Raw genomic sequence first — 13,552 nt, 5'->3', positions numbered from 1 at the left:
CAGTTGCTGATATTCTGGGCTTCTTGCAGGACCTTATCGATCGTGGCAGAACATTTTTGATGATTAATGTCAATTTGGCAGCTATCGCTGCATGTAACACCGGGTTTGGCATCACTACGATGGGGCAGCACCCCCTTATCCATAGATTTATGAAGGGTGCTCGCCGCTTCTTACAAGTCACCAGAAGTGTAGTACCAGATTGGGATCTCTATATGGTGCTGGAGGTGCTGGCCCAATGGCCTTTTAAGCCCCTGGGGGATATCTCCCTCAAACTGCTGTCCTTCAAGACGCCTCTGCTTCTGGCTTTGGCTTTCGCCAAATGTGTCAGTGATTTGCATGCACTCTCGGTTTATTCCTTGTGCACCAAATTCTCATTTAATTAATGTTTTGCTTAGGCCTAACCCGGCCTTCATGCCTAAATGCTTCCCAGCTTACACTGGTGGTGTGATTGAACTCTCCGCTTTTCACCCTCCTCCTTTTTCCTCTGCGGAGGACCAGAGGATAAATGCTTTGTGCCCTGGGCAACCGGGTAATTGTCTATATCTCCCATAGGTGGATCTCGAACATGAGATGATAAAAGAGAACAATAGGTTACTTTTCTAACCCTGGTTCTCTGAAACATCAAGTGGGGAGATCCACCAAGCTTGCCCACTTGATGTTTCAGAGAACCGGGGTTAGAAAATTAACCTTTTGTTCTCTGAAACATCAAGTGGGGAGATCCACCAAGTTTGCCCCACTTGCTGCATGAGAAGCGAATATGCTCACTGAGGAAAGGTAGCGCGTGCAGGTGCCTTATGCACTCGGGTAAGGGGCGGTCCCTTACCTGCCATTGGGCACACGCTCCTGTCTGTCAAGCAAGACTTGGTGCAATTGGATGCTTCTGCAGAGGTCAGGTACGGATGCGTTACGGTGGGAATTAACGAAGTACTTCGTTACTATACTTAAGTAGATTTCTTTGGTATCAGTACTTTACTCCACTATTTATTTTTCAACTTTTTACCAGAGCCTAATCGTGGTGTAACATAGATAATAATCAAATCAACTGAAGTCCTTTCAGATTCATGTTTTGACATGCCCCTGACAAATAGAGAGAGCATATCTTTTCTAGTCTGAGCTCGAGTACGAAACGTCCTTTTTACCATACAATAATGTTAAAGCCTAATTAGTTCTATGCTAGTTGCAAGCAGGGCATTTTCAGTTCACTTATTTTACCAGAGCGAATAACTAGAGCTAGCCCTATTTGGCTTTTTAAAAAAATAGTGTTTGTTGAGGCTTAACCCCTTGAGCGGCAGCGATCACTGGTGTTACCGGATTATTGTTGATCAAAATTAATTACTCGTCAAAACATCACACTCCTACTTGATCTGGACAAACTCAGCATCACAAGAAAGGTTTAAGACTCCAGCTTCGATATTTGATTTTGATTGTTTATGATTAAACTGGTTTGCAGTAACATTAATTTCTAAATGTATGCCAGGAGTGCAAAATAATTACGAAAAAACGTTCGTTATTTTGAATAGAAAACATCTCTCATAAAATATTAATTCTCGTCTTCTCCGGTTTATGTCAAGCAGATGCATTCCCATGAGATAAGTAAACAACTTGATGGATACCTAGCCGCTACAGCTGAAGGAGTGAATACACTGGCCCCCTATCCAGCTGTGCGTAATCTCTCACTAAAGCTCAACACAGCCCTGCCAGCTTCAGCAGCGTGTGAAAGGCTTTTTAGCATAGCAGGTTTGCTTCAGCTTTTCACCCCAAGAAGGGGATCAATTCATTCACAGAATTTTGAGAACCAACTTCTCTTTAAGTTGAACAGGGACTTCATGATATTTAATTAAATTGAAGTGCAGTACACACACACACACAGAGTTGTCACACATAGATTGTGTGTGTGAGAATGGTGTTATTCAGCTGAAAGTTTTTTCTCCTGCCTTTGCCTGTAAGTCAATGTGAGAGGAAGGGGCTTAATACTGTCACTCAAATGAGCTGAATTTTATTTTTCCTTCTTTGTTTGTTGACCTAAACACAGCTAATTCGCTGATTTTCTTTAATCATTATGCTCCGTGTATAACACGGTCAGGTTCAGAGGTGTGTTACAACATTGCTATATTGCCTTCTTTGCTAGTTTAGGTTTATTGATTTGATTGTTTTTTCATCAGAGAAACTCACATTTTCTTTTCTGATATTACACATTAATGTAAGCTGAGCATTTGCTTTGATGTTCTTGAGTAAGCGGTCGGTTTTACACAGTCAGGTTCAAATGTGGGTGCAAAAAATCCATTAAAACTCTAGCCGAGGTTTGTCGGAGCGTTGCCATTGTTCTATTGCCTTGTGTGCAAGTGAGAAATGTTAAATAAAGCAACATGATCAAAAAATGAAAATGACTTGATTTTACTTTGAATTCCTTTTACATTCTCCAAGGTATTAACATTAACATTTTTCATAACTCCATGTAGGACGTTTCTGTACATAAATGTAAGCACTGTGGCAGTAGTAAAGCAATATTTAAAAAATGTACTCTTGTACTCTTTATACTCAAGTACTTTTAAAAACAAGTACTTATGTACTTTTACTTAAGTAGACATCTGACTGTAGTACTTTTACTTGTACTTGAGTAAAATTTAGCAAGGGGTACTTTTACTTTTATTTGAGTACTGAAGCTGTGTACTCTGTCCGCCTCTGCTTTTTACTTTTACGCCTTACATTTTTACACAAATATCTGTAATTTTTATTTCTTACATTTTCAAAACCGGCTCATTACTTTTGTTTTATTCCATTGATTTGGTGAAATTTCAATATTTTTTTTTTCACTGCGGGCCGATTTCAGCCTACCAACCTGTCATTGCGCGTCTTTTTTAATCCACTGGTGTATAATGACCTGTCTCTCACTCATCACAGATATAGACTAGTTTACGAAGCTAAGAATGAGCAGGCAAAACGCAACAAAAAGTAAAGCTAATGTGGATGACACAGAGGGAGTCAGTGATGTAAACATTCCTGATCACCTGATCATCATCATCATCATCATTTTTCTCTGCTTGTGTTCTATATGTGGATGTTCAGCCTGGACACATTAGGTAACAACGGTCCCGGTATTTTTTAATTTCCCTATTTTTCCATTCACAAACTCTCTCTCTCTCTCTCTCTCTCTCTCTCTCTCTCGCTCGGCTTATCTCCCCCTTTGGCATCGCGGACGTAAGTTTTTTCGGACACTTTGCTTTGTGTGTTTGTGCGGATTACTTCAGCCTGATGGTCATAAGTTTTCAGAAACTTAGTTACTGTTTTTTTTTCTTTTCTTTCCACATGTGGACTAAATGTGAGATGGCACTGTGCAGCCGCTGTTTTTTTTTTTTTTTTTGAGCGATCTGTGTGTTTATAATGTTGGAGAATATAATAAAGGTTTGTATGGAGAATGGACGGTGGTTTGTATTGTATATTGGAAAATGTTTGCTGTTAGTAGGTGCACTTATGCCTTTTGTTGTTAACAAACGTATGTACATTTTTATAGCATGCCTACATCAAACAAATCGCGGCAACGCTGTTGTGTAAAAACCCCTCCAAAAACACGTGCATGCACATTCTCATTTATTAACGCACATCATGTACATAAAGAAATTTCAAGCACGTTAATATACTGCCGCCATTTTGTTTTCATTTATCTCGATCATCGGTTACCTCGATGCTTTTGGCGACCCCTCGACATCGACATAACCGGGTTCCACTGTATATATATATATATTTATATATATATATATATTTATATATATATATATACAGAGGAACCCGGTTATGTCGATTTATATTTTTTATAAAAATGGTAAAAAGAGAAATGCTTGCTGAATTGATAGCGTGTTAATAAAATGTAGAGGCATGCAGATGAATTTTTATTTTGACAGCCTAATATAAATATATATATATATAAATAAAAATTCATTTAAATGCCTCTACATTTTATTAACACGCTATCAATTCAGCGAGCATTTCTCTTTTTACCATTTTTATAAAAAATATAAATACATAAATAATTAAATAAATATAAAAGAGGCAAAATTAAAACCTTAAAACATACATTTATTTACAACATCCTTTCTTTACTTAGATATAAAATTAATAAATAAACTTTACAGAAAAATATTTTTAATCAGTAAACATTTCTGCACCAAGTCTCAAATCAAACACCAAATCCGCCATGATTCACACAATTAACCATCTGGGTGGCGTTTTGTGGGCTTTTCCCTCATAATGGCAAAACGAACTTAAATTACTGTCTTTATTGATCGTACAGATGAGAACAATACATAATTCTGTAAAATGTCTATGATTATGAAAAAAGCTTCTTGACTTGAAGAGGTGCAGTTTCTCTGGTATCACCTCATTAACTGTCCGTGTGGAAAAATAGCAAAGGTTCCGTTTGGTGTCCTGATGATTTACGTAATTTAAACCACCATTATTACTTTAAAACATTTACAATAATTTTTTTGTCTTCATGCTCTATTTTGCATCCATATTTCTCCATGTCCATGTTGCTCAAAGAATTAAAAACAGGAAGTATTAATATATGGTACATTTAGCGATTACGTTGCGATTAAATATTTAATTTGATTGACAACCACTGTACAATTGTACATACAATGTACATATTACATAGTATATCTTTATTACTCCTTATTACATCTGCACTATTTTCAGCTATATGTATATTTATATATTTATATACTTACTGTACATTCTGCCCAACATTTCACATTGATGTATACCGTTTGTTTTTTGGTGTTCAGGGTATAGCTTGGTTGTTGATGTTTGTGATTTTGACCCCTGCCTGTTTACTGACTTTGAGCCTGTTTAGCCCCTAGGACTACTGTTGTTTGTATATATTTCTTTTGTATTATATTGTAATATCTTTGGGCACTGTACATATTTATTTCACTGGCATTAGGGGTGTGGCTGCCATTTACTTTGGGTGAGGGATTGTTTTGTCTTTGTTTTTGAAGCAGGGAGTTAGGGAAGCTGTTTGTATTTTCCTTTTCTTTGTTTTAAGGAAAGGTAGCTTCCCCAAAATAGTCCTTTTTGTTTATTGCTTTGGCCCACCCTGAAGACAAGCCTGTAAGTCTGTGTACATATATTTGTGTTACAATAAACCAACACCTGTGTAGCAAACCTTTTTGTGTGTTTGTGGGGTGTTTTGGTTGTCAATTTATAAGATCCATTTTTTTGAATCCCGAGCTAAATACTCTGTCCGGCCTCACCCTAGACTGGGTTACCACAGCGGATCATCTGTCTCCATACCAACTACCTGCATGTCTTTCCTCAAACATCCATGAACCTCCTCCTCTGCCTTCCTCTTTTCCTACTACCTGGTGGCTCCATCCTCAGCATTCTTCTACAAATATACCTCAAGTCCCTCCTCTGCACATGTCCAAACTATCTCAATCTCGCCTCCCTCACCTTGTCACCAAAACATCCTACATGGGCTGTCTCTCTAATGAACTCATTTCTAATCCTGTCCATCCTCGTCACTCCCAATGAAAACCTTAACATCTTCAGCTCTACTATCCCAAACTCTGCCTCCTGTCTTTTACTCAATGCCACAGTCTCCAATCCATACATCACAGGTCTCACCACAGTCCTATAAACTTTCATTCTTGCAGATACCCTAATATCACAAATCACTCCTGTCACTCTTCTCCACCCACTCCACCCTGCCTGCACTCTTTTCTTTACTTCTCTAACACACTCTCCATTACTTTGCACTGTTGACCCGAGGTACCTGAACTCCTCCACCTCTTCTCCCTGTAACCGCACCACTCCACTGCCCTCGTTTTCATTCACACATGTACTGTCTTATTCCTACTGACTTTCATTCCCCTTCTCCCCAGCGCATATCTCCACCTCTCTAGGCTTTTCTCCAATTGCTCCCTACTCTCACCACAAATCACAATATCATCCGCAAACATCAAAGTCCAGGGAGACTCCTGTCTGACCTCGTCTGTCAACCTGTCCATCAACACTGCAAACAGAAAAGGGTTTAGGGCCGATCCTTGATGCAGTCCAACCTTCACCCTGAACCAGTCTGTCTTTCCTACTGCACACTTCACTGCTGTCACACTGTCCTCATACATGTCCTGCACCACCCTCACATACTTCTCTGACACACCTGACTTCCTCATACAATACCACAACTCCTCTCTTGGCACTCTGTCATACGTTTTCTATAAATCCACAAATACACAATGCAATTCCTTCTGTCCTTCTCTATACTTCTCCATCAACATTCTCAAAGCAAATAAGGCATAAATGTGTTTATATTCGTTTGTTTGTGTTTTTCTCTTTTAATAATCCTAAATTGTTTGTCTTCCTGACTTGTGCCTGTAGTCAGTTAAACTCGACTACCACTATATCTTCTCTCACTTTATCTTATTTGTGTATCCGAAATCTGTTCGTGATTATGAGCACTATGCCGGCTGTGTGTCTGACTTTGAGCACAGGTGAGGACTCGTTCGATTTGCAAACGGTGGCGTTGGAGATGGAGGTTTTGGAGAAACAGATTCATGAGCTGCATGAAAAGCATGCCCGGCTGCGAGAGCGGAAAGCGGCGCTGGAAACATCCCGGCGGACATGCACTCGTCCAAGGTAAATTCCGGGTTGAACCTAACGCTCCCAGCACCTCAACTCCGCGTGTTTCTCTGCCCAGACCCAGCGCACCTACAACTCCGGCAAAGGTGCAACATGGACCCTGGATGCGGCAGCAGCGGAAGAGACAAGCAAAGCCCGGTCGAGGACGTCTCCCCGCCACCACTACAGGCCTTCGAGATCTCGACCGAGAACCGCCGCCCCTCTCCGCGAGACGGAACGCGACACTGTGATTCTCGGAGATTCCATCGTCCGGCATGTCCGCGCTACGGAGCTAAAGGTAAGGTGCACACTCGCTGTTTTCCTGGTGCTCGTGTTCTTGATGTCGCTGCGCAGGTACCCGCGGTCCTGAAGGAGAACTTCGGAGCGGTTGTTCTTCATGCGGAACGAACGACACCAGGCTGAGACAAACGGAGGTATTAAAGAGGATTTCAGGATCCTGGTGGAGACGGTACGCAGCACATCACCCACAACGAGGATCATAGTGTCAGGACCTCTTCCCACTTACCAGCGAGGGGCTGAGAAGTTTAGTAGACTTTAGCTCTAAATGAATGGTTACAGTCATGGTGTCGAGAACATAAACTTCTCTTTGTTAATAACTGGAACTGTTTCTGGGGCGTCCTAGGTTCTTCCGCCCTGATGGCCTGCACCCCAGCAGAGTTGGAGCAGCAGTGCTATCAGATAACATCTCTAGGATACTTCACACCATCTGACTGGTAAGACATCAGGAAATCTTCGACAATGAGAACACGCATACAACAGACCAAATAGTTACAAGTTCACACACAGCCCAGTTTATAGAAACCGTATCTATCCCTCGTGTAGCAAAACCAAGAAGTAAATACACAAGATCCAGAAACAATCTCATTGAAGTTAAAACTGAAAATGCCAGATAAACAAACACCAAAAAGTTTTAAAGTTTGGTCTTTTAAACATTAGATCACTTGCACCCAAAGCACTGATTATAAATGAGATGATCACAGAGAATAATCTCGATGCACTCTGTCTCACTGAGACCTGGATTAAACCAGGTGATTATATGGGTCTAAGCAGTCGACACCGTCAGGATATGTTTATAAGCATGAGCCCGTCAGACTGGTCGTGGGGGTGTAGGAACCATTTATACTGCTTCTCTTAATGTTAGTCAGATGTTAGGATTCAGCTTTAAATCATTTGAAGTGCTCGTTCTTAAAGTTGTACTTTCGGACATACATAGTAAACTCGCTCTGGTCACCGTGTACAGACCCCCAGGACCCTACGCTGATTTTCTTCAAGAGTTTGCTTGTTTTCTATCAGATCTCTTGATCAATTTTGATAAAGTGCTGCTTGTAGGAGACTTTAATATTCATGTAGATGATGTAAACGATGCTCTAGGATTATCATTTGTTGACTTATTAAACTCTTTTGGGGTTAAACAAAACGTCACCAGACCAACTCATCGCTTTAACCACACACTAGACTTAATAATATCACACGGAGCAGACGTCACTGATATAGATATTTTACCTCAGAGTGATGACATCACAGACCATTACCTCATACTGTACACACTACCGGTAGAGCAGATTAGCCGTGTTGCACCACGTTATCGACCTGGTAGGACTATTGTTCCAACCACTAAGGACAGATTCGTAAATAACCTGCCTGATTTATCTCAATTTCTCACTAAACCCATAACTACTATTAATCTTGATGAGATAACTAAGAACATAGACCTTATCCTCACTAGCACATTAGACACCGTTGCCCCATCCGGTTAAAAGGTTAGAGACCAAGCACCTGCATCTTGGTATAATAGTCATACACATGCCCTCAAGAGAACAGCACGTAATCTGGAGAGAAAATGGAGGAAAACTAAATTGGAGGTATTTAGAATCACAGATAAAGACAGTATGCTCAGCTACAGACGGGCGCTAAAAGCTGCTAGAGCTGAACACCTGAGCAAACTTATAGAAAACAACAAAAACAATCCCAGGTTCCTTTTCAGTACAGTAGCTAAACTAACTACAAATCAGGGCTCTGAAAATTGTGTTCCATCACAGTTTAGTAGTGAGGACTTTATGATTTTCTTCACTGAAAAATAGATAACATTAGAAAAACAATTGTGGCAGTTCAACCTCTTACAGCATCTCCTGAGACAGTGTTACCTTCAACTCCACAACTCCACTGTTTTACATGTATAGGACAGGAAGAGCTGTATAATGTTATTGCCAAAGCTAAATCGACAACATGTCAGTTAGATCCAATTCCTACTAAATTACTGAAGGAAGTGTTATATACAACTGGTGAGCCTCTTCTAAATATTATTAACTCCTCACTATCTTTAGGTCACGTCCTAAATCCCTCAAGTTAGCAGTTATTAAGCCCCTCATTAAAAACCTAATCTGGATCCAAACACGTTATCAAATTACAGACCAATTTCAAATCTCCCATTTATGTCTAAGATTTTAGAAAAGATTGTCGCTGCACAGTTATGTTCCTACCTGCAAGAGAACAATATCTTTGAAGAATTTCAGTCAGGTTTTAGGCCCCATCATAGCACAGAAACTGCTCTAGTTAAAATAACTAATGACCTGTTTTTAGCTTCAGACCAAGGCTTCATCTCGCTGTTGGTTTTACTAGATCTTAGTGCTGCATTCGACACTATAGACCATGATCTCCTCCTAGATCGCTTACAAAATTACATCGGCATTCAGGGACAGGCATTAAGCTGGTTTAAATCCTACCTGTCCGATCGTTACCATTTCGTAGATTTGAATGGAGAGCTATCCAGGCTAATGCAAGTAAATTATGGCGTGCCGCAAGGTTCAGTTCTAGGACCCCTGCTCTTCACAATATACATGCTTCCGTTAGGAAATATTATTAGAAGGCATGGAATTAGCTTCCATTGTTATGCTGATGATACTCAGCTATATATTTCATCTAAACCAGGCGATACAGCTCAATTAACCCGGATGACTGAGTGTGTTAAGGAACTAAGAGATTGGATGACCCATAACTTTCTACTTTTAAATTCTGATAAGACTGAGATTTTGCTCATCGCCCAAAAACTGGTATACAGACGCTCCAGCATCTCAACCTGCATTTAGACGGATGTTCTGTAACCACTAGTTCAACGGTAAAAGACCTGGGTGTTATTTTAGACAGCGACTTGTCTTTCAAAAATCACATCAATCAGGTTACAAAACAGCCTTCTTTCACCTTAGAAATATTTCTAAGCTAAGAAATATGTTGTCTATATCCGATGCAGAGAAGCTCGTCCATGCATTTATGACCTCCAGAATAGACTACTGTAATGCGTTACTAGGTGGATGTCCTGCTTCATTAATAAACAAGCTTCAGTTAGTCCAGAATGCAGCAGCCAGAGTTCTTACAAGGTCAAAAAAATATGATCACATAACCCCGATCTTATCGTCCCTACATTGGCTTCCTGTTAAGTTTCGAATAGACTACAAACTATTACTTCTCACTTATAAAGCACTAAATGGTTTGGCTCCCGTGTATCTATCCAGTCTTTTAACACGCTACAATCCGCCACGCTCCCTGAGATCTCAAAACTCTGGGCTTCTAGTAGTTCCTAGAATAGCAAAGTCCACTAAAGGTGGTAGAGCATTTTCACATTTAGCTCCTAAACTCTGGAATAGTCTTCCTGACGGTGTTCGGGGCTCAGACACACTCACCCAATTTAAGTGTAGATTAAAACGTATCTTTTAGCAAAGCCTACACATAACACACATCACATCATAACCTTGTGCTCCAGAACATCTGATCACATGCACATTATCAACTTGTGCTGTTAATATCATGAACAGCAGCTACGCTAATTCCTCTCCACTGCTTCTCTTTCTCTCCCCATCCCGAGGCATCCTGAGGTTGCTCCAGCTCCAGTCACCTCCCACCTCGTGATGATTACGGACCTTTAAAGAAGTAGATGCCGAACTCACAAACATCCTGAACCATCTAGAGACGTACCAGTGCCATTTGGATCCCGCTACATGTGTGGAGTTTTGACATTGGACCTCCTGGAGTGTTTAAAGGCTCTGGCATGGAGAAGCTGATGCTGGATCTGTGGTGATCACAAATGCTGAGCTTATAAAACTCGGAGCTACTAACCATATAGACTGTTTAAGACTGCAGAAAGAACATTACTTATAATCTTATACTCCAGTAATCATGTTAGTTCTCACTCTCCAGTGTTCTGTATTGTTGAAAGATTTATGATCAAACTCTTGATGTCACCCAGATGAGGATGGGTTCCCCTTTTGAGTCTGGTTCCTCTCAAGGTTTCTTCCTCATAACATCTAAGGGAGTTTTTCCTTGCCACAGTCGCCACGGCTTGCTCATCAGGGACAAATGCACACCATTCACCATCACTGTTGATTTGTGTAAAGCTGCTTTGAGACAATGTCTGTTGTGAAAAGCGCTATACAAATAAACTTGACTTGACTTGATAAATAATAAGTAGCCCAATTTCCACCCGTACCCTGTCGGCTAATGATATCTGTGGCGGTCGTTGTTAACCCGGGCCTCGACCGGTCCGGTATGAAATTCTGATTTGTAGTCCACATATTCGATTTGGCACGTTTTACGCTGTATGCCCTTCCTAACGCAACCCTCCCCATTTATCCGGGCTTGGGACTGGCACTGAGAATGCACTGGCTTGTGCCTCCCTAATGGCTGGGTCTGTCTGTCTGTCTGTCTGTCTGTCTGTCTGTCTGTCTGTCTGTCTGTCTATCTATCTATCTATCTATCTATCTATCTATCTATCTATCTATCTATCTATCTATCTATCTATCTATCTATCAATCAATCAATCAATCAATCAATCAATATATGTGTGAGGTCCAGTTACCAGTGTGACACTAAAACAGGTAGAAGTAATACGTATGTATTCTTAACAGTTATTGTTTCTGCAATTCAACTATGCACCAGCAGGTGGCAACCGCACCGACGTCTCGGAGCATGCCTCTCGTGAAATCTCGCGTGAGTTTCGAAGTGAAAGTCTCTGTAAATAAGGTGGGCATTGGGTTTCTAAGCTCAGGTTTAATACCACACAATGTTGTGAATTTGAATCGTAATTTTAAAAAAGCGACGCTCTTTTACAATAATATAAAACATCTCCTAATTATAAAGACAAAAATAAATACACACTGTATGGTTAATAATACACAATTGTAACAAAATAACACTAACTAAACTTAGATCCTCCAGAAGGGGGCAGCACCTGCACATGTACAGAGCAGAACTACAGCGATAGAAGAAGACTGTTCAACGTTTTAGAAAATAAATTATAAGATAGATAGGTTTGTATGCTAGCTCTTTATATATTCTACTAGAAAATTAGACATTAATGATCGATATTAAATTATTATTTACTATACGATTTACTTATCAAATTATTGTTTGCTAAAAGAGAGAAATTTGTACTCAGTTGTAAGACATTGTAGGTTTGAGAATTCGATTTCGAACTAAAGAGAAAACACAAACTTAGAAAATATTTAAGTAAAACTTTTCACATTGAAAAACAAATCATAAATAACCACTTGGCTGTACGTAATATAACAATCATTAAACATTATGATGCCCAAACTTAGGTCGTCCACAAGGGAGCAGCATTTGCACTTGTACAGAGCAGAACAGTTCAACAGCTTTACCTCGAATAGTGGCCACTAGACTCATACTGTAGTAGAACATTATTATTTAAATCTCGATGTGTATGAATGACTACATCGATAGATAAATAAATGACACAGATGGAATAAAAAATACAAGAGAAGGATAGATAGATAGATAGATAGATAGATAGATAGATAGATAGATAGATAGATAGATAGATAGATAGATTTTATGGATAATCAAGTTAATGCACATTCAATCGATGGTTCCAATCAAAACATTTTCAAAAGTCTCAAGGTTCTCCCACAGGTGCAATCCATTTTAACCCAAAACAATTAACCTTTTCAACAATATACACAATATGTAGGCTTGCTAAAAATTGAACATGTTATGTTGTCTAGTCTCAATGAATTGCCTATTTAAACCACCAGAGATTTATTAGAAAAGTCAGCTGTGCTGTCCTCTTGACTTCATGTTGTTTGAAACTTTGTCATTATTAATGCTGTCATGAAAATACTGCTGATCTCAAAGCTTCTGGAGGGTCAATAAGGTCATCATAAATCTAATTAGTGAGCTCTTTCTTTCTTCAGTGTTTCACAAACCCATAGAAGTTTCAGCAGTGAAATGTTTGGTTGTCACACTGGTGTCTGGTGTCACACTGTTGCTCTCCCTGTGAGGCAGGGGTCCAGAAGTGGTGCTTCCCCATCATAAAGAGCATCTGATTTAAAATTGATTCAACTCACCCGCACATTTTATTGTCACATCTTTTCTTAGTCTCTCAGCATTTCATCATGGAAAATCTTAGGTTCATCTTGAAAATATTTAGTGTTAATTTTTTTTTTTAAGAAGTTTTAGTTTCCTTCTTAAAGTCCATTCCATTGTTCTTGATGACTATGAAAATGCCACAGTTTTATCAGAAATACAATGACTGAATAATCAGGAAACAGAAAAGCCATGTTATAATAAAAGTAAAGGTTTATTGCACTCATGTTGGCCATTTCATACTCTAAACATTAGTTGGTATGCTTTAATACTGTGCACATGCAAATGACCCTCGACTATGCGTATGTTACATTAAATTACGTTTCTTTTTCTACAAATCAATATTTGAACAATTGCTCTCAAAACAAATACAACCACCTAAACTCACCTTTGACAAACAGATCACTTTTACTGCCTGATAAAGCACAGCATTTTAGTAAGTTTGAGGATGAGCTGCCCTACTGTGACTTAAATTTATCATTTTCATAGCCATAGTTTAATGAAAGTTGATCAGGAAAGCACCTTCATTAAATTCATTTAC

The sequence above is a fragment of the Silurus meridionalis genome, chromosome 25 (genome assembly GCF_014805685.1).
Source record: "Silurus meridionalis isolate SWU-2019-XX chromosome 25, ASM1480568v1, whole genome shotgun sequence".
NCBI classification, from domain to species: Eukaryota; Metazoa; Chordata; class Actinopteri; order Siluriformes; family Siluridae; genus Silurus; species Silurus meridionalis.
The sequence above is the reverse complement of the archived record's forward strand: the minus strand, read 5'-3'. Positions refer to the sequence as shown.